This window comes from Vicugna pacos, chromosome 4 (assembly GCF_048564905.1).
Source record: "Vicugna pacos chromosome 4, VicPac4, whole genome shotgun sequence".
Lineage (NCBI taxonomy): Eukaryota > Metazoa > Chordata > Mammalia > Artiodactyla > Camelidae > Vicugna > Vicugna pacos.
Window position 1 is genome coordinate 20,703,436 of NC_132990.1, and position 18,802 is coordinate 20,722,237.

General features: G+C 44.3%; 1 long non-coding RNA gene across 1 annotated transcript; it reads left to right on the top strand.

Moving 5' to 3' along the window:
• The first annotated feature begins 14,852 nt into the window (after nucleotides 1-14,852).
• Nucleotides 14,853-17,216, top strand: LOC140695832 (uncharacterized). The gene is made up of 3 exons (XR_012071661.1): nucleotides 14,853-14,912; nucleotides 15,465-15,565; nucleotides 17,167-17,216. It is a non-coding gene; the product is annotated as an uncharacterized lncRNA (long non-coding RNA).
• Nucleotides 17,217-18,802: the final 1,586 nt, after the last annotated feature.

The following is an 18,802-nucleotide window of genomic DNA, read 5'->3' on the forward strand; positions in this document are numbered from 1 at the left end:
TTATAATACAGCCATGCTCCTTGTAAATTACTTCTCAGAAGTGTTCTCCCTGAGGACAAGTGTACTTTTTCCAATAACGTTACAATTCTTGATGATTGGCCTGATCGTTCTTGAAGCATTTGTTTTGGAGTCCACTTCTCAATGTTTAATTACAGAGAAACTTTGAGTCGTTTTGGACATTAGGTGACTGACGAATTGTGTGATTTTAGTTGTGTTTTGTTTCGTTTTTAACTTTACAGGTGAAAGGGGAGGGCAATGCTTATGTGGAAATCTTGAAAAAATTTTAACTGCTCATTCACGTATTCTGATTAAGTCAGAAATGTATGTGGTTTAACTGAAATATCTGTGTAGTTTCACTAGAAATGTGTATATGTAGTTTGGGCCATTTTTGTTTTTCTATCTAAATTGTGTGAGAAAAACTGTGATTTGGCAATGTAAAGATTTTTCGTTCCTTAGGTTACTAAACAAGAAACTAGTAACATAAGAAGTAACCAAACAAAAAGGATAGCAAGAGGAGAAGCTATTACGGTGAAAACCTTTAGACCTAAAACTTGGGTAATAAAGCAAATGTCTTCAGAGTATCATCAAAACGTAAGTTTGTAAATTGAGAAAATTTGGAAAACCCTACCTTTCTGTTACTGAGTCAGCAAAATGATTCTTCCATGAAATTCCTATAGAGTAAGAGTCACACTGTTGATTTTTTCCAAGTTGAACTCTTGCTCTCCTGATTTTTAAGTGCAGAAATGATAAATAATAAACCCCTTTTCAATTGATTTCAAATAGTTATACGTAAAGTAACCCATTCAGTTCTGCCCCATTTATGTACACTTTGAAACCTGTTAAATATTTTGGGCACATGTGTATTCTAACAGTGGCTTTGGTTTTTTTTAAGCACAAAGGAAAAATGGCAGGGTTTAATTTCTTTGGGGTGTGTGTGTGTGCATATATATATATATATGCATATATATATATATGCATATATATATATATGCACACACACACACACATAATATACCTATGAAAATAGATGTTTCAAATCACGTTAATCGGGTGAGTATGGATATGGTTTGAGCCAGCCAGAGAATGATAAGCTTGCTTTAAATTTTTCCCTAGCCATTGAGGGGGAAAAAACTTACGTACAGAAATACTCCCCCCTTATAAGTTAGCTTTTGCCTCTGGTTTTGCAGCAGGATTGGGTGAGAGGGGTGCTTCTTAGCGTATAGCAGTCATGTTAGCAGCAAAGATGCTTGCAGCTATGTGTTATGTTCACACCATCCCTCTCTCTGTAGACAAATAGGTTTGTCTGTAGATGCTTGCATATTGTGTCCAAACAGGGGAGAACAGAAAAGCTTAAGATCAAGAAACAAAAACTCTAGAAGAAAAAAGTTAACAGAGTACCCTAAACATTTTTCGATTGCAAAACAAGCCTCTCTAATCTGAATTACCCACTTTTTCGTGGAAAGAGCCAATAAAATTGGTTTTCTCCTGCTAGAAACTTTCTCCCACCAAAAATGTTTCTGCTGATAACTTTTACAGACCTGGCTCATCTTTAAACAAAAAGACAGTTTAAGTCTGCCTAACATCCCACATACTGTTCTAAGCCCCTCACATTTAACAAGTTAACATACTTGTTTAAGAGAGACTTGACTCTTAAAAGTTTTAACTCCACCTCGGTAATGGAGTTGGATGTTCAGTGTTGGAAATGGTCAGTGTTTGTGCCGGGTGGCTCGTGTTCAGTTTTCTCACTGTGGAGGTGTCAGCTCTGGGTAGTTTGCTGTATGCTCCTTACTTTCCACTGTTAGCTTTTTGTGTACTAATGCTGCGTACCACGTACGTGCACACGTATTAGCATCTTGCTCTGGACTGTTGCTCTAAAACTATGACTATGATGTAGAGACGACTGCAGCGGCAGTAAATGCTGAGGAGTTGATTCCCATGGTTTAGTTTAGTCTTGGGCTGGAAGTCTACATCTTTTGACCTCTTTTGTTTTCTATGATACTTTTTATCATATAGGCACTGCCATCCCTGAATATCCCTTGTAAAGATGCATTGAAGAAGTCCAAGGAAGACAAAGCCACCGCTGTCTGTAAACTGTAAATATGTATTTTGGCACTTGTACTCCTGTCTTCTGGAAACAGAGTTATGATGGAAATGCTGACAGATCCTTAATGGTGGCCAGAGCTACCATGCAGTGCAAAAGCGAATTTAGTAAATTGTATTCTTGAGAGTAACAGTGCAAGGCTAATACGTTTTATAAATCTGTCGGTATCTTTTAATGGAGTGTGTATGTGTAGTTATGTTGAAAGATACACTGTGTATGTGTGTATAGATGCCATTATGTGAACGCTAAAGGCATTCGTAAGATGTATTTCCCGTCTCTCAAACTCATGTTGAAATGTAAGTACAGATGGACGGAAATAGGTGTTTTACTTAAATTCGTGTCAAATCAATTGTGGCTCCATTTTCTTTGCAATGTGTATAGTCTTCCTGATTTGTTAAGAGTCATTCGCCCAAACGTTGGTTTTGCTGTGCAGACAGGAAAAAATGAGTCCCCAGCCTTTCTGAAGAAGTGATGCTGGTTCTGAGGATGAATGGAGAGAGGAGAACAAGCCCAGGGCACCGTCCACGCCCCGTGGGGTCCCCAGGGTCCAGCACACTTTCTATGTCCAAAAACCAGTATGTTCTTTAAGCGCTGAGGAGACTGGGCAAGAAATGGTAGGGTGCTGCTGGAATAAACTGGGTTATTTGTGCATGGTATTTTTTTTTCTTTTCCCCCTTCTTTCTCTGGAAAGTTTTGTTCATAAACAGAGGCCCTGAATTTACTTTAGTGGCTAGAAATGCTACCTTGGTTAGATAGAAAGGAGAAAAACCACTTCAGCAAAGAGAATAGAATACTTTCAGTTTGGCAAATAAGCAAAGAATTGGATGTTATGCTCCACTTGATAGTAAAGAGACATCAAATTCGAGGAGCTCGCCTCAGCTCCAGGCGACAAGCCCTTGGGGGGATTAGAGTGGCCTGCCTCGTATCTTATCAACTAGCAACTGCGTTCAGTTGTGGGAGCATCAGTCCCAGATGGGCTTGGCTGACAGTTAAGATTTCTGATGACCATGCATGGATTGGACTGATCTCTGCCCTTGTTTCAGCAGATACTCGTTTATTTTAAAATAACGGCCTTGGATTTTCTCCATTGTGGAGAGAGTCAGGACGGGCTGGGCGTCCTGGGCTTGCTGCAGACAACTCAGGGTGTTGTCCCCAAGGGCGTTCGCACAGGGAGCACGCTGAGCCCCAGGTGCCCCCGATGCCTTTGTTCCACCATCTCAGAGCTGTGCACCCGCTCGGATACACGAGGGGTCCTGGAGAGAGATGGCGGCTCAGCCCAGCCTGATGCCCAGACGTCTCTGCTTGCGAATTCGGGGATATGGTGTCCAAAACTAATGGACTTGTTTGTTCTGATTAGTGGAGCAACTAAGGGTATTTTATGGGTTCCCTTGCCCGGGATACCACCCAAATAGAAAATCCTGAGTACATTTCAATGCCTCTGCTCTCTCTGCCCGGTAATAGTATCCACACCTTCCTGTTTATGTGGTCCCTTTCTTTTAGAGGCATTTCCAGTCTTTTCCAGTGGTTGTTAACTTGCCCTGGGCTGTCCGCTTAGCCCCTTGGTCTTAATTTCCCCTCAATTAGGGAAGGGTAACCAATATGGTTCCCAAGCGCTAGGGAGAGGCACAAACTGAAAAACACTCTGGTATTGAAAACTGGGCCCTATAGCTGTGAAAGAACAACAAAAATAATCTCCCGCCTGAATGGGAAGGCTCCCTGAGCCCATGTCGATAATAACTCAGGGCACTGGGCAGTCGGCACAGAATAGGCGGCCACGGGGAGCGGGGAGGCAGCCGTGAGTAAAGGCAGAGCCATTTGCTCCCTTTCCCTGGTAATCATGCCTCCCGCCACATGCGGCCCCCACCACAGAGCTCTGAAGCTTCAAAAGGGTAGAAAAGGATAAATCCAGGCCATTAAAAGAAAATAATCAAAGCTATTGAAAAGATAAAACAAATGAGTCGCACTAAAAGGGCCGTCTGTGCAAGTAATAAGGTTGAAATACTGATACTGATTTCCGAGCCGAACAGCATTCCTCACACATGTGGTTTGTGTATCCGCGTCTGGGTGGGTGGTCTGGTGAGAAGTGCTAAATGCAGCAAGATGGCTTAGTTTTTGAGCAGTGGAGGGAAGCTTTGGGACAGGCTCAGCCCGTGGCATCTATAGCCCCTGCAACATAAAGAGGCTTTCCTTTTGCTTTGTTGCAGGAGGGAAAGTTTTAACTTGGCTTATTCATTTAAATATGAGTCTCTATTCTGCACAGAATCCATCAAAGGATAGGAGGTTTTTGTGTGTGAGTGTGCATGTGTTTTTTTCCAAGCGTCTCCTAGTCCCTCGTCCCAGCCCCAGGGGGTGGGATGTATGGCATAGAATGTAATAACTCTCCATTTGTTCTCATTAATTCCTGGGTGCTAGGCAACTATACACATCTCTTTTGAAATTGATGCCATTTTAAAAAGCACCTCAGTCTAGCCAGGATAGGAAAGAGTGTTTGTTAAAGGTACATACGGTGAATATTGTCCACAAACAAAAGCCAAAGGAAGTTAGGCTCCCCCAAAGGCACATTCTAGGACATACTAGGCACCCCGACTTGTTGAATTAAAATGTGGGAGCATTTTGTCAAACACTGACCTCTTGATATTTTATGAAAAAAAGGTTTTGTGTTTAAGTTAGTTTGGGAAAACCACCCACTATCTGACCCTCTTGGAAATTCATGACATGCTGCTCTACTAAATCTCTGGGAAGCCATGTTCTACCAGCAGACACCAAACTTGTTTAACTCGAACACAGTATTTTTCAATGGTTTTCTCATTTGTGAGATGGGAATAACAACGTACTTGTTCAAGGCTGTGGCGGAGGTAAGGTGTTTGTGAGGACTTAGCATACAGTGCAGTTACTTGATTATGCTGTTGGAGTCTGATGACAGCTTCTGACTCGCTCTCCTTGATAGAGAATTTTACCAGCACATAGGATTGTTCCAGTGCTGTTTGCCGTTCAGCCTCAAGTGTCTTTATCCTAGTCGTCAGCCTGTTGTGATGTGCCCTCTACACAGACAGCCATGGTCATTGGCCATCCTCACATGCCCGTTCTTGTTGAGCAAGTATCGTGCATAACTGACTGCTGTCTTTGTAGCTGTTTTTAGTCTATGGAAAGGAAATGGAGGCAGAGGTAACACCTCACAGTTTTTAGGTCTCTTTCTGGCCTTTGAGGTAAATCACACAACACTAAATTGAACACATTTCCACTTGATGAGGTCGGTTGCTAGAGGTAACGTTGGTGAGGTTGAAGTCATAGGTTCAAGCCCCTCATAAGCCCACTTGGTTTGCCCCCTTGTATGGCTACAAACTTCTCAATCTTACATAGCCAAGCCGTGAATGAGTCCCAGGTCTTAGAAGAACAGGGTGACAGCATGCCCTTTCAGAAGATGTTATAAAGTTGTGACCTTGGCTAACCATTCTGTTCAATTACCATATCTTAGTGTGATATCATGCCTTTTGTTTTTAAACACAGACACGTATACCATGTAGAAATGGGCACTGTGATCTTACAATCCTGTGATTTGGTTTATAGTGAGCATCTCCGTACTCTTATTTCAGCCTTGTGCTCTTAAAAGCCATACTGCAGTTTTAATGGGATGTAGTTGGCCACATCACTTTGTAGACCCCAGTGTAGCCCTTAGCTATGTTGAAATGCAAAGAAATGCTATATTAGTCACTATTATTCCCTGTTTTCTTTTTTCCCTTAAGTATTATGTGGTGTATTAATTTTCTATTGCTGCTCTAACAAATTACCTCAAACTTAGTGGCTTAAAATAACACAAATGTATTACCTTACAGTTCTAGAGGTCAAATGTCTGAAATGTGTTTCACTGGGCTAAACTCAGGAGTGTCAGCAGGGTTGCATTCCTTCCAGAGGCTCAAGGGGAGGATCAGTTTCCTTCTCTTTTCCAGCCTCTAAAAGTCGACTGCATTCCTTGGCTCATGGCCCCTTTCTCCGTCTTTAGTCAGCAGTGTAGATTCTTAAAATATCTCCCTGGCTCTGACCTACTGCCTCCTTTTACCATCTTTTCTGGACTCCTGTAATTACCTTTGGACCACCCAGGTAATCCAGGATAGCTTCTCCATCTCAGGATTCTTAGTTATAATTAGACCTGCCCCTTTGCCATTTAAGGTAATATATTCACAGATTTTAGAGTTCAGGATTTGGTCATCTTTGAAGGGGCCATTATTGTGCCCACCACAAATGGGGACATGCCACTGTTGAACTCCCCATCCTTCTGGAAGTTTAAGTAAATCAACTTCTTAAATATCTGAGTAGAATTCATCTATCCCACATTAAAAATTAAAGCAATTTTGCTACTAGTTCCAGTTGTTCACAGTAGCATACTTTGTGATGATGACTGTGGGAGTGATTTTTTTTCAGAAATTGGAGAAAAATCCACAGTGAGTCATCTTGAAAGGTTATTTAAGGTTTTAGCTGTGGTGATGGAAATTCAGTCCGTCATTTAACAGATATTTATTGAGTATCTACCGTGTGCCAACCACTCTCCTGAGAAGCTTGTAAAAATGTAGCAGCTGTGGCTACAGAATTTCCTTTCCATTCTGCTGGGATAGAGACTCTTCTCTCCTGGGCAACAGTGTCATCATGTGGTTAGAACTTGTTCGAAGCTCTATGGAAATCCTTAACTGGCAGGTGGACTGAACCACCTTTCTGGGCTCCCAGCCTTCTCGTTCTCATTCTTGTTGCTGATGGCAAACTTCATCTGATCTGAGTTTCACAAGCTTTTTAAAGGAATACCTTGAATAGACAGTTCAACTTAAAGCAATGCTGGGGAGCAGTCAGGGTACTGACTGAACAGAGGAACCAGGCCTGCTGTGTCTGCCACCAAGTTGGCATGTAGTTACTCCTTGCTCGTTTGTGGAATAAAGATGAAAATCCAATGATGTCAGCATCATCCCTCACCATCTACCTCAGTGGTTCCCATATGCTGAGCTGTGGTCTGATTTCATCGGAATCACCTAGAGAGATTTTACAAGCTATTCCTTTTCCAGAGGCTCTGATTAAATTCTTTTGCACAAAGCCTTGGATACTGGTAATTTCAAGTGCTCCCCAGATTACGCTAATGTGCAGCCAGGGTAGGAGTGTACTTCCCTGCCAGATCATCTGGTACACTAACAATAAGAAAAAGAGAGGGATGTTCTAAAGCAGTGTCAGAGTTAAGAGGCAAATTAGATGCAAATCCATCTGGATAAAAATAAACCAGAACTTTAAAAAGCACCAGTCGAATTTTTCTCTGAAGACAACATGTTTGCACCGAAACCTTTAGTCTGTCCCACTAACCTGCACCAAGTATAAGCTTGAAGGCTTCTTTTATATGATCAAATTTGTGAACAATTATAGCCTAAGAAGACGACTGTTTCTTCCTATTGTTTTAGTTTTGCCTTTCAGTGAATGCAATCTTTCCTCGTGTCTTTATTCAGTAACCAAGGTGGAAAAATTGTTTCCCTGAATTTATGTAGCCTTCTCCTTTGGTGGCATGTAGTAGCTTTCATAGCCTCAATATGATTTATAGTTTGTACACAAAGTCCTGGATGACTCTGGATTTGCAGGTCCAAGTCTTCCTTACAGGTGGCTTTCCAGCACGTTTACACAGTCAGATCAACCCATCTGATCATATCCTCACACCTAACCAATTTATAAACATTCAAAATCATTTGCTCTGCAAAATCTCTACAGTCTTGATTGTAGGTTTGGTTTATGACCTAAAAGAAGAGAGACTTCAGCGGCGATTTTGGACATATTCTCTCCAAAGATGAAGGGGATGCCCAGTAAGTTGACTGAGGAGGAATAGAATTTTTAAAGTCATCCTACTTTCATAGAATTCAAAGCCTTTTCTCCAAGGGTCATTATTGATCATTATCGATCTTGCATTGAAATCCCTCAGAATAGTAAGTCTATTGTATGAAAACTTTTTTTTTACTAAGTGTATGCTTTTATTTTAATTTTTATTGAAGTATAGTTGATTTACAATGTGTTAATTTCTGGTGTACAGCATAGTGATTCACTTATACATATATATGTATATTCCTTTTCATATTCTTTTTCATTATAGACTATTAGAAGGTATTGAATATAGTTCCCTGTGCTATATATACAGTAGGACCTTGTTGTTTATCTGTTTTATATATAGTAGTTAGTATCTGCAAATTCCAAACTCCCAATTTATCCCTCCCCACTCCCTTTCCCTCTGGTAACCGTAAGTTTCTTTTCTATGTCTGTGATTCTGTCTCCATTTTGTAAGTAAGTTCATTTTGTGTCTTTTTTTCCCCCAGATTCCATATATAAGTGATACATGGTATTTTTCTTTCTCTTAATGGCTTACTTCACTTAGAATGGCAATCTCCAGGTCTATCCACGTTGCTGCAAATGGCATCATTTTACTCATTTTTATAGCTGACTCATATTCCATTGTATAAATATACCACAAAGTCTTTATCCAGTCATCTGTCACTGGACATTTAGATTTTTTCCATGTCTTGGCTATTGTAAATAGTACTGCTGTGAACGTTGGAGAGGAGGTGTCTTTTTGAATCGGAGTTTCTCTGGATATATGCCCAGGAGTGGGATTGCTAGATCAGAGGGTAAGTCTATTTTCAGGAAACATTTTTGACAAACTAAATCATCAGTTTTTTCTCTTTCTTCAAAATGGAAGGCATCCACACTCTAAGATGCTGCTGGTTTAAAGGTAGTTTAAAAGGGTCATCGAATATCTTTATACACCTCATAAGAAATATATTTTATCTAAGAAAGTGTATTAGCTACCTTCTTCCCTGAGCATTCCTTTATGAGGAAGGTGTTGGTTTCACTCCTTGAGTGATTCCTATGTTGATTTAACTCTGCGTCAGCTCATCAGTTTCCATGGGTAGCAAACAGGGAGGAAGGCAGATTTCTTGAATGGTATTAAAAATTAGATACTAAAAAAAAAAAAAATTGGATACTAATTTTTTTTTTATCCCCTGCCTTTCTCTTTCAGTTGCTTTGATTATTGGTGAATAGAATGGATATATAGGATGGGAACTTCAATAACTGTGACAAATCTAATGAAAGTCATTCTCTTCCCTTAATGGAGTCTTCATAGGAACTGAAGTGCAAGGTGTAGGCAAATTAATAATTCTTGGAATTTTATTCCTTGTCTAAGGGCAAACTTAGAGTGACATGTAATCCTCTACAGTGACAAACACATCGTCTGTTTGGAGGCTTTGCTTTTTCATCCTCCTAGGTGGCTTCTGATTTCGTGTGCTCTGGACCTTCCTGAAGGCAGGTCTTCTTATTACAAGCTACCTATTATTTCTGTTGCATGATATAAATTATAGGTAAGCCAATAAATAATTGTTGGTCTTCCCAGCAGGTCCACCCCATGGTCATTCTTTCATCAGCTGCTGACTGAGGTGATTTTCTAGGCTGTGAGCTAGCTCTAAGGATACCAGGTTGAAGGAGAGGCTCAGTTATAGGGCTTAGAGCTGGAGGGTGTGCTAGGCAAGAAAACCAGAGGTTGCAGGCTGGGCGATGTGTGAGATGGTCACTGCAGGAGCAGGGAAAAGGATTTGCTTAGAGTTCCTCAGAGCACCACGGAGGGATTGTTTGGGAAGGGATTCCAGGAAGAGGGCACAGTATGGACAAAGGGGAAAGTATTGGGGGCGGCTACATCTAGTTTGCTATGACTCAAAGATGGGGTGTAGGTGGGGGAAAGCAGGAGGTCAAACTGGAGAAGTAGGCAGAGGCGAAATGATGGCAGTCCTTGATGGCCAACTAACAAACTTGGGCTTCACCCCTGGCTAAATGGGCAGCTGTGGTGAGCGGGAACAGCACGGACAGCTTTGCATTGTTAGATAGGGTCCCATCCCCCTCCACTCCACAGGGTGTATGCTCTAAGTGTCCTGTGACCCTAAGCTTCTGAGCTCTCATGACACTTTTAGCAGGAACCTCTGCTACATGCATCCCTACATTTTTTCATTATCTTGTATTAGTTATCTGTTGCTGTGTAACAAATTACCCCAACAATTAGCAGCTTTGGCACACTTTTTTTTTCATCTCCCAGTTTCTGTGGAATCTAGGCCTGGCCTAGCTGGGTCCTCTGGCTCTGGGCCTCTCCCAGAGCTGCAATCAAGCTGCTGGCTAGGCCACAGTCATCTTAAGACTCAAGATTGGTATGATGTGCTTCCAAGTTCATTTAGTGGTTGCTGGCAGGATTCGATTCCTCCCAGGCAGTTGGACGGAGGGCCTCCGTTCCTTGCTGGCTGTTGGCTGGAGGACACCCTTACTTACTTGCCACTTGAGCTTCTCCAGCTGACAGCTTGCTTTAGTAAAGCCAGGGAGAATCTGCTAGTAAGTCATCATTTTCATAACTTAATCATTGAAGTGACATCCATCACCGTTTCCTACATTCTGTTCATTAGAAGCAAATCACTAGTCCAACCTACACTTAAGGAGAGGTCACCTCTGCGGCCATGTCAGTAAAAGGGATCTGGACCCGCCATCCAGGTGATTCCTCATTCCCTCTCAGACGGAGCCTGGTAGTTGGATAAGGAGCCATGTTGTTTCTTGACCTGAAAGTGCTGTGTATGTGGAGGGGCCTCCTGATATCCCAGACCCTTGGACAGACTCCAAGAAGCAGGGGAAGGAATTTTGCTTCTTAGCTGTGCTCCGTCCTCCTCCCCTGAGGGGAAATGTGGCAGAGCTCTGACCCCTGCACAAGGCAAGATGAGGAAGACAAGATAGATATTAGGAAGTGTCAGCTTGGATTTCTGTAGACTGCCTGTTTATGCTTCACCAACTCAACTTTCAGGTTTTGTAAGTCATGGCCATTTGTCTTTCCCTCTAGGATATTTTTAGCGGCTGGAAAGCAGCCCGCCTCCCAGCAGCTTTTGGAGCTCACATCCCATCCTCGTGTGTTCCAGTGCAGGACTGGTGTGACGACTCTGCTCTGGGTTTCTCTCTTGTAACTGAGGAGGTTCCATTCTACTAGTTATATATTTTGCTTTGCTCAGAGTGTCCATTGGGATTATGACTTTCTCTCAAGTGTGATGAACAGCCCGACCCCCAACCAAACTTTTCAGGTGGCCACAATCCTTTCCATGGAGGTGGGTGGAATTGGCTGGCCTGGACAAGAAGACCAGGAGCCAATCTGCTTCTAGGAAAAACTCAAATTTCTTTTCCAGTAACATTCATTTGTTTACAAGGCATCTATTGAACGCCTGTGGTGGGTCAATCTCAGCGAGACAGTCAGGGAGAAGAAAGGACGGTGTCAGCCCTAGAGGAGCGCACAGACTCTAGCCTATTTTATATATAATCTTTCCCTTTCTACAGAAGTGCCATCTAGGAAATGGTTTCAAAATATTTATAAGTAACAACAAATTATTCCTCAAAATGTTGAAAAATTTTTGTGATCCTCACTTTACTGTAGTGCAATGGTGTCTGTCTAAGGAAGGGCTGAATTCAGTCCCTGTCAAGAATGAGGAGAGGAGTACCCACTAGTTAAGTGAGTTTGCCTAGCAGGTTCCAGACCCGGCTTCCCACCCATTTCTCGGTCATTATCTTCCATCTCTTTCGTTCAAAATTACCTCCGACGGAAAGAGCCTGTAAAAACGTTTCCCCCACACGAAAACATTCCCCACAAAGTCACTGAGCTTGGAGGGGGGGATGGATCAGCCCTTGGTACCATTTGTGTAGCTCTGCCATCTGTCAGCTCTGTGACCTTAGACAAGCTAGTGATCCTAAACCTCTTTCTCAGCCATAAAATGGAGGTAAGAATACTTTCATTCATTCATTTCTTCAGGAATGTTTGATTAAGAACACTGTCCTCGACTGTGGGAGTCTAGAAGGGAACAAAACAAAACCCTCCCCTCGTGCAGCTCCAGTCTAGTTGGAGGAGACAGTAAAGAAATGTGTAACAGGTTGGGGACAGGGTTGGAGCAGAGGAAACGTAAGCAGGGTGTGGAGGACAGGGCGGAGGTGAGGTTCTATGTATATTAGGCCCAGGAAGCACCCACTCAGAAGGTGCCTTTTGAGCAGGGAGTAGGGAGAAAACGAAGGACAAGTGATGTGACTCCCAGGGGAGGGGAGGAGCAGAAGGAAGACCAGCACAGCCAGAGCAGGGAAGCTGAGGGTTTGCCATGTAGGAAACAGCTGGTCAGAGAGATGACAGGGTCCTCGCCACGGCTTGTAGCAAAGACTTGGCTTCCCTTCTGAGTGAGATGAGCCAGGAAGCCCTGGGAGAGTGCCATGCCGATGGGCGTCATCGTCCGACTGCTGCTTACAGGATGATTTTGATGTCTAGGGGTGGATTAAATGAGATGATGCAAGAAAATCAACACAACACCTAGAACGCAGTAAAAACACAGTGAATGCTAGTTCCAGGGAAGAGGGCCTCTGATCACAAAGCATTAAGGCCTGGAAACCTTGGCAGATTTCTGTGTCTTCCAGATGTGTGGCCAGATATGTAGTCCTAAGAAACTGAATTGTTTTTTCTACAGGATGTTCGCTCCATACCAGTGGGGTGAACCCTCTTAGCGGGGTTAGGAAGGAACATAAACAGTAGAGAAGACTTGGCTGTTCAGAGTTTAGTCGCTTAAAATGATAGCTATGTTTTAAGGATGCCTTTGGAGCAGTTTGGTGCATGCTCAGAGAAGGCGGAGGTTGTCCTATGTGCATTTTTGCTTGTGGCTTTGTATAGTTTGAATTTAATAACTGCCACCCCATCTGCTGAGTCCCACACATACGTGGAGAAGCCAAGGCTGGTTCCAATGGCACAGCAGCGTGAGAAAGCCGAGCTGAGACTGACGCAGGGAGAGGCAGAAAGGGCCGTGCTGAAGACGGGTGCGAGCCGCTCTGCCTCATTTCATGTCAGTAACTGAACCAGAATGTAAAAATGAGTTTGTACTGAGAAACGGTAAATTAGAGCTTGCGCAAGAGGTTTGCCGAGAATAAGTGCTTCTTAATGGATTAGACCATAACCGGAAATGGAAAATGAATACGCAGAAAGAACTGAGCCCAGAGAAAGGAACCTGGCCCCTCACCGCTGGCCCGAGTGGTGGCAGGCATGGGGGTGCTGGGCAGGAGGGGATCCCGGTTTGTGATGTGAGTGAATTTTACAAGCAGGGGATGAAGTGAGACTTGGAAGCTCAGTCCTGCCGCAAGTGAACATCCTGAGGTGCACAGTAAAGTGAACACTTGAAACCAGTGGCTGCAGGACCCACTATGTTCCTTGACAGAGGAGTTACTTTGAAATCTAGGAAGTCAGGCACCAGGGCTCTTTGTGCATAGAGTAGAAAGATCCAGGAGGCATCAGACAGCCCAGTTCTTTCAGGCCATTTTGCCTTTTATAACAGCGTTTACTTCAGAGGTGGTTGGACAGACTGGGGTGTTCCGGCAGATGCGCAGTGCCTTGGGGTCACAGAGCACGCTGGGCTCTGTCTGTTGCCCATTGTTCATTCCTCCCTTCCTGGCCTCACTTGTCTGCTCCCGAGTTTCCCTTGTGTCTCTGCTGGCTGCTCCCTTTTCCCCTCCCACTGTTGCTCTTTCCCTTGCTTTCTTTCCCAGCCGTTCTCATGCTAGGTCTCCCTTCTTTCATCACCCTCGTTAAGTGCTGGGAGCAGTGAGCGGCGTGCAGATTCCCTGCCATCACTGCACACGGTGGTCGTTGCCGTGGTGGGACTTCCGCAAGAGGGCAGAGAAGTGTGGAAGGCTTGTGTGTGTCGGTCCCGGGGAAGGAGGGCAGCCTCCTGAAGGGGTCTGAGTGTGAAGCCTGAGGTTGATAGTCATTTAGGAAGCAGGAATTTGCCTTCAAAGCTTGGGGAAGGTTTAGAGCAGGCTATTTATAATCCATCAGGGGATTAAAAAGAAAGTAGGCAGGTTCTGGGATATTGCTATAGATCACCTAGACAAGATGAAAAGATAGAGCGGCTCAGGAAATGTGTTTACAGATAAGAGGCAGGTTTCAAAAGCGGGGCCGTGATCATGGGGACTGTGACTGATTGCACCTACTAAATAATGTATAAATGAATGTTATTCAACAACCATTGATATTGACTAGCGAAACAACAGTGGACCAACGGAGGCAAAAGCAGAAGACTTAGCAATAAATCTCTGCAGTTCAGCCTCTGCTAGAGCCCTCGTGGCCCTGACCTTTCTCTCTTGCCCAACTAGACTGCTTTCAGCCAGCTTTGGGGAAAGCTGATTCCTCATTCATTTGGTCATTCTTTATTGCCACACATTTGAGTCCTTACTCTGTCAGACTGGATATATTTAGAAGGAATGATGCAGCCTCAGCTCTGAAGGACCCCATGGGAGGGAGACAGGAAACAAGCCCAGCTGATAAAAATATGATAGAGATTTGTAGAGACGTAGACAAGATGGAGTGAAAATCCAGGAGGTGCACCTCAGGCTGGGAAGTAGCTCAGGACTAGGACCTTTGAGTCTGGGGTGGAAGCGTGGTGAGATAGTCCTGCCTGGTGGAGACATCACCTTCCCCCTTTTATAATCAGGATTAACTAAGTAGCAAGAGAGGGCATATATCCGAAGTTCACTGAGAAACTAGAAAGGTGCCTGAAATCAATCCAGTCCTCACCATTTCTTCCCCTGACCCACAACATAAGCATTTAAAAAAAAGTTCCTTGAGATAAAAAGATTCAAGCAGGCCAGGCAATTGACAGTTTGTTTCTTATCTGTTAGATGGAGAGATGAGAATGTGGTAAAACTTGGCAGTGGATTCCTCTGCAGTGGAAAACGCACTGTTGATGAAGACTTCTGGATTAAGGTTGGACTGGACAATTCAGGTTGCTTCTATGTCAGTGCTTTTAAGGCCATTACATTCAAAGATAGTAGGGGATACCCGGAAGATGGTGAGGACAGCCCTGTTCCACAAACACACCCTCCCCTTTGGGAATCTAAACACTAAGCTACCAACCTTCAGTGTTGTGGGCGATTCTCGGAGACCTCTGAGTAATCTCACCAAAAACAGCTGGTATATTTTAGTTTCATTAAAAATGTCAAGCTTCCGTTTGGCAAAGGAGGTCCCCTCTAATCTTCAGCTTTCCACTTAGGGAACTAGAGATGGATAATTGCTAAATGGTGTCAAGGAGGAAATACAGGGGCTGCATTTAATCAGGCGGGGAGACTGGTTATAAGCACTCTCTCACTAAAAACGATTAGCACTAATTGGCTGAAATATTAAAAAGCCTAGCAAAGAAGAAAAAACCAGACCCGCCATCACCACTGCCCCACAGAATCTTGAGTTGGGGGTGGGGGTGCGAGGCAGTAGCACTTTTTCAAGCTTCTTTGGTGATTCTAATCTGCAACTATGCCCCAGCACCACAGCTCAGCAGAACTCTGAATATAGGACCAGTAATGGAGATCCAGCACGATATACGAGGGTGAGGCTTGGTTACTCTGTCTGCAAGAGCACGATCCGTAAGTGTCATTGGTCGTCCTCGGGCCAGCAGTGCAGTTGAGTGGAAGCAAGTGGGTTGCTGTGGCAAGAGTCCCAGTGGAGCACCAACAGTCACAGGATGTGGTCACGCCATTTGGGACACTGGCCTTTCTTAGTTTCTGCTTTAAAAATCTAAAGTTGTTTTCGCAGAAAGGCAGTTGAAGGTAGTGGTCAGGAGATGTGCAGAGAAAGCCCAAAGGCGATGAGTATCAAGTCTCAAGTGTGTGAGAACGGAATATAGGTCCATCTCCAACAGAGGGCAGAACCAGATCCTGCAGGAGGTTGTGAGTTTGTAGCACCAGCGCACACAAAGGCTCTAAACCCAAAGCTTCGATTATGCAGGCTACCTCTCTGTGGTATTTAAGTGCTGATTAAGTCATGATTAATGTTATGTGTCAGCTTGACTGGGCTAAGGGACACCCAGATAGCTGCTAAAACATTATTTCTGAGTATGTGAGAGTGTTTCCATAAAAGATCAGCACTTGAGTCACGAGACTGAGTAAAGCCATCATCCCTGACCAGTGTGGATGGGCATCATCTAATCCACTGGGGGCCCGAATAGAACAGGAAGTCGGAAGCAGGCCACTTTCTTTCTCTTGAGCTGAGACGTTTCTCTCCTCCTGCTCTCAGCTCCTGGGTCTCAGGCCCTTGAACACAATCTGAGTTATACCCCTGGCCTTCCTGTTTCTCTGCCTTGCAGATAGTATCCTGGGGTGTGTAGCTCAGCCTCCATTATCACATTAGCCAACGGCCACGGTAAATCTCCTCTTTCTCTATATATCCTATTGGTTCTGGTTCTCTGGAGAATCCTGATTCAGTGACTAATTCATGCAGGTTTTCCAGAGTGGCTAAGATTTTGGCTCTGTTACTGTGTTACATCAATGGCCAGTGTTTTGAAATCCCAGACCCTGATGCCCAGTAAATATACACTCATTTTGTCCATCTGAACTAAAGCTCGCGACCCCCTCCAGCTGCCTCACATATACAGAATCAGACATAGGCACTGAAGACCCCAACCACCCAATGAGCTGAGGGGAGGGACTCCCAGGGATGAAGGTCCAGCTTTGTGGCAATCCCCCTGGGTGTGCGATGTGGAAATTGCTTCCTTCTGGCTACAAATCCTTGCTGCCCTTCCCTCCGGATGGCCCTGCTCTATTTCCCCCTATTCCAGTACCCAGGCTTCCTCTTTGTTCTCCTCACCCACATCTCATAGTAAAGATGGAGCTTTGGCTGTCCCACTCCCATCAGTTTGGGGCACTGACATCTGCTTTGGGACCCACACCTCCGGCTCCTGGCAATACTACATCCCCACCCCACAGCCATCGTTCTCCAGACATCTTGCCACCATCCCTAGGGGACACAAAAAGCACCCTGTCAGACCACTTATTTGCAGTTTGTCTGGAAGAGAGGGTGCATTATTCAGCCACATATTTTGGTCAAGAAAGGCAACTGTTTCAAGCTAAATCAGTGGTTCCCAGCGCTGGCTGCTCCCGTGCCTGGGCTCCACATCTAGAGATTTAGTTGAGCCTTAACAGATCCCTCTGTGGTTACCGCAGCTTAAGCTTTTTGTCTTGCATTTCAGGTGCAAGCATTAGCTCATACAGAGGTCATCAGGGAGGGAAGTCACCCAGCTGAGAGCTGCTCCGCAGGGGGATGTGGCTGGGAGCCTCACTCAGACCCACAGGGGACTTGGGTAAGGATCCTGGGCTGAAAGGTTCTCTGTTTTCACAGGAATCAATCCTGGACATGAGTCCTCAGCTGGTAGTTTAGATTCTCTGTTAAGGCAAAGGAATCAGTCCAACCAAGGAGAGCCAATTGCTGGGAGAAGAAACGATTGCTAACGTGGAGGCAGCTGCTGGGGCTCTTTGTTTTTCTGATTTTTGGAAGAGTAGCGCAGACAGTTAAGGCCTCCCGTATTTTAACTCACTTCTATCCCATTTCATTTCACAAAGGGCTCAACGTGGCCAAACTCCCAAGTAAATTTATATCTTGTGGGTGGGGAACAGCTCAGTGGTAGGGGTGCATGCTTAGCATGTATAAGGTCCTGGGTTCAATGAAAAAAATATATATCTTAAATGACCATATTCAAAGTGTGACATCGCACAGGGATAAGAGTAGCAATTTTTTTCCCCTCTAATCGAGAGATGCAAGCCTGACTCTTTCTGTCTGGGTTACAGCTCTCTGGTGTTTTGGCATCTCTTCACATGGCTCAGACACGGCGGGATGCTTCTGTACAGAATATCTTGGCTGGTAAAAGCCTGAACTGAAAATGCACCAGGATCTGCTAAGACAATCCTGTTAACCTGTCCTTACCTGCCAGTTACATTGTTCCTTGTTTTAGAAATCTAGTTGAAAGAGACAGACTAAACTCCATTAGGAGTAACCGGTAGGGGTTTTCTATGTATGGGTAGGGAATCTGCCTACAGCAAGTAACACTGGTGCTGGCATGCCCAGAAAATTCCAACTGGAGGTGGGAATTATTGGCACTTAGCATAGTTGTCCTCTTGTCCTAGTTGCCTAGCCTTGATTTTAAAATATATTTTCTGTATGTATATTTCTGCGGGAAACACTATGGGAAGCCTTTCAGAGATGAGTTTCAGTGGAGATTTTCTTCAGCTGGATTGATTTCCTCTTGGGTTGAGGCTAACACTGGCTAGTGTGTCTGGACCTGTGGCTGGTGGGAAAAGTCGCTACCCCAGAGCTGAGCAGTCTTCAAGACTGGGCCACCTGTGGTTTCATGGCTGTACACATCTAGCAAAATTCATCAAATTGTACATCTAAAATTGGCGTAGTTTACTGTACAGGAACCACACCACAATAAAGGTGTTAAAACAACAACAACAAAACACTGCGCCGCCTGCTGGCCTTTCAGACTCAAACCTCCTGAAGCTCAGCTGCCGTCCAGCCAGGGCTCTTTGCCTTTGGGTTGGAGCTAGTATGAGATGGGAATTAGGAAGTGCGAAGCCTGTGCAAACATTTCCCCCCACTGTGATAGGAATTTGGTTAGACCAGAAAAATCCCCTCTTACTCTTTTTTATTATGCAGATGGGATTAAAAAAAATAAAAGGAGTATCTCTATGACAAACATTTCCAGTTTTCCAACTGAGAGGAGGAGAGAGAGCGAGCAAGCTCCTCTGCAGGCCCTAAGCTGGGGGAGGGCAGCTAGCAGGTAAGCCTTGTGTGCACTTGACTCCGAATCCCTGATACAGTGCTCAGCT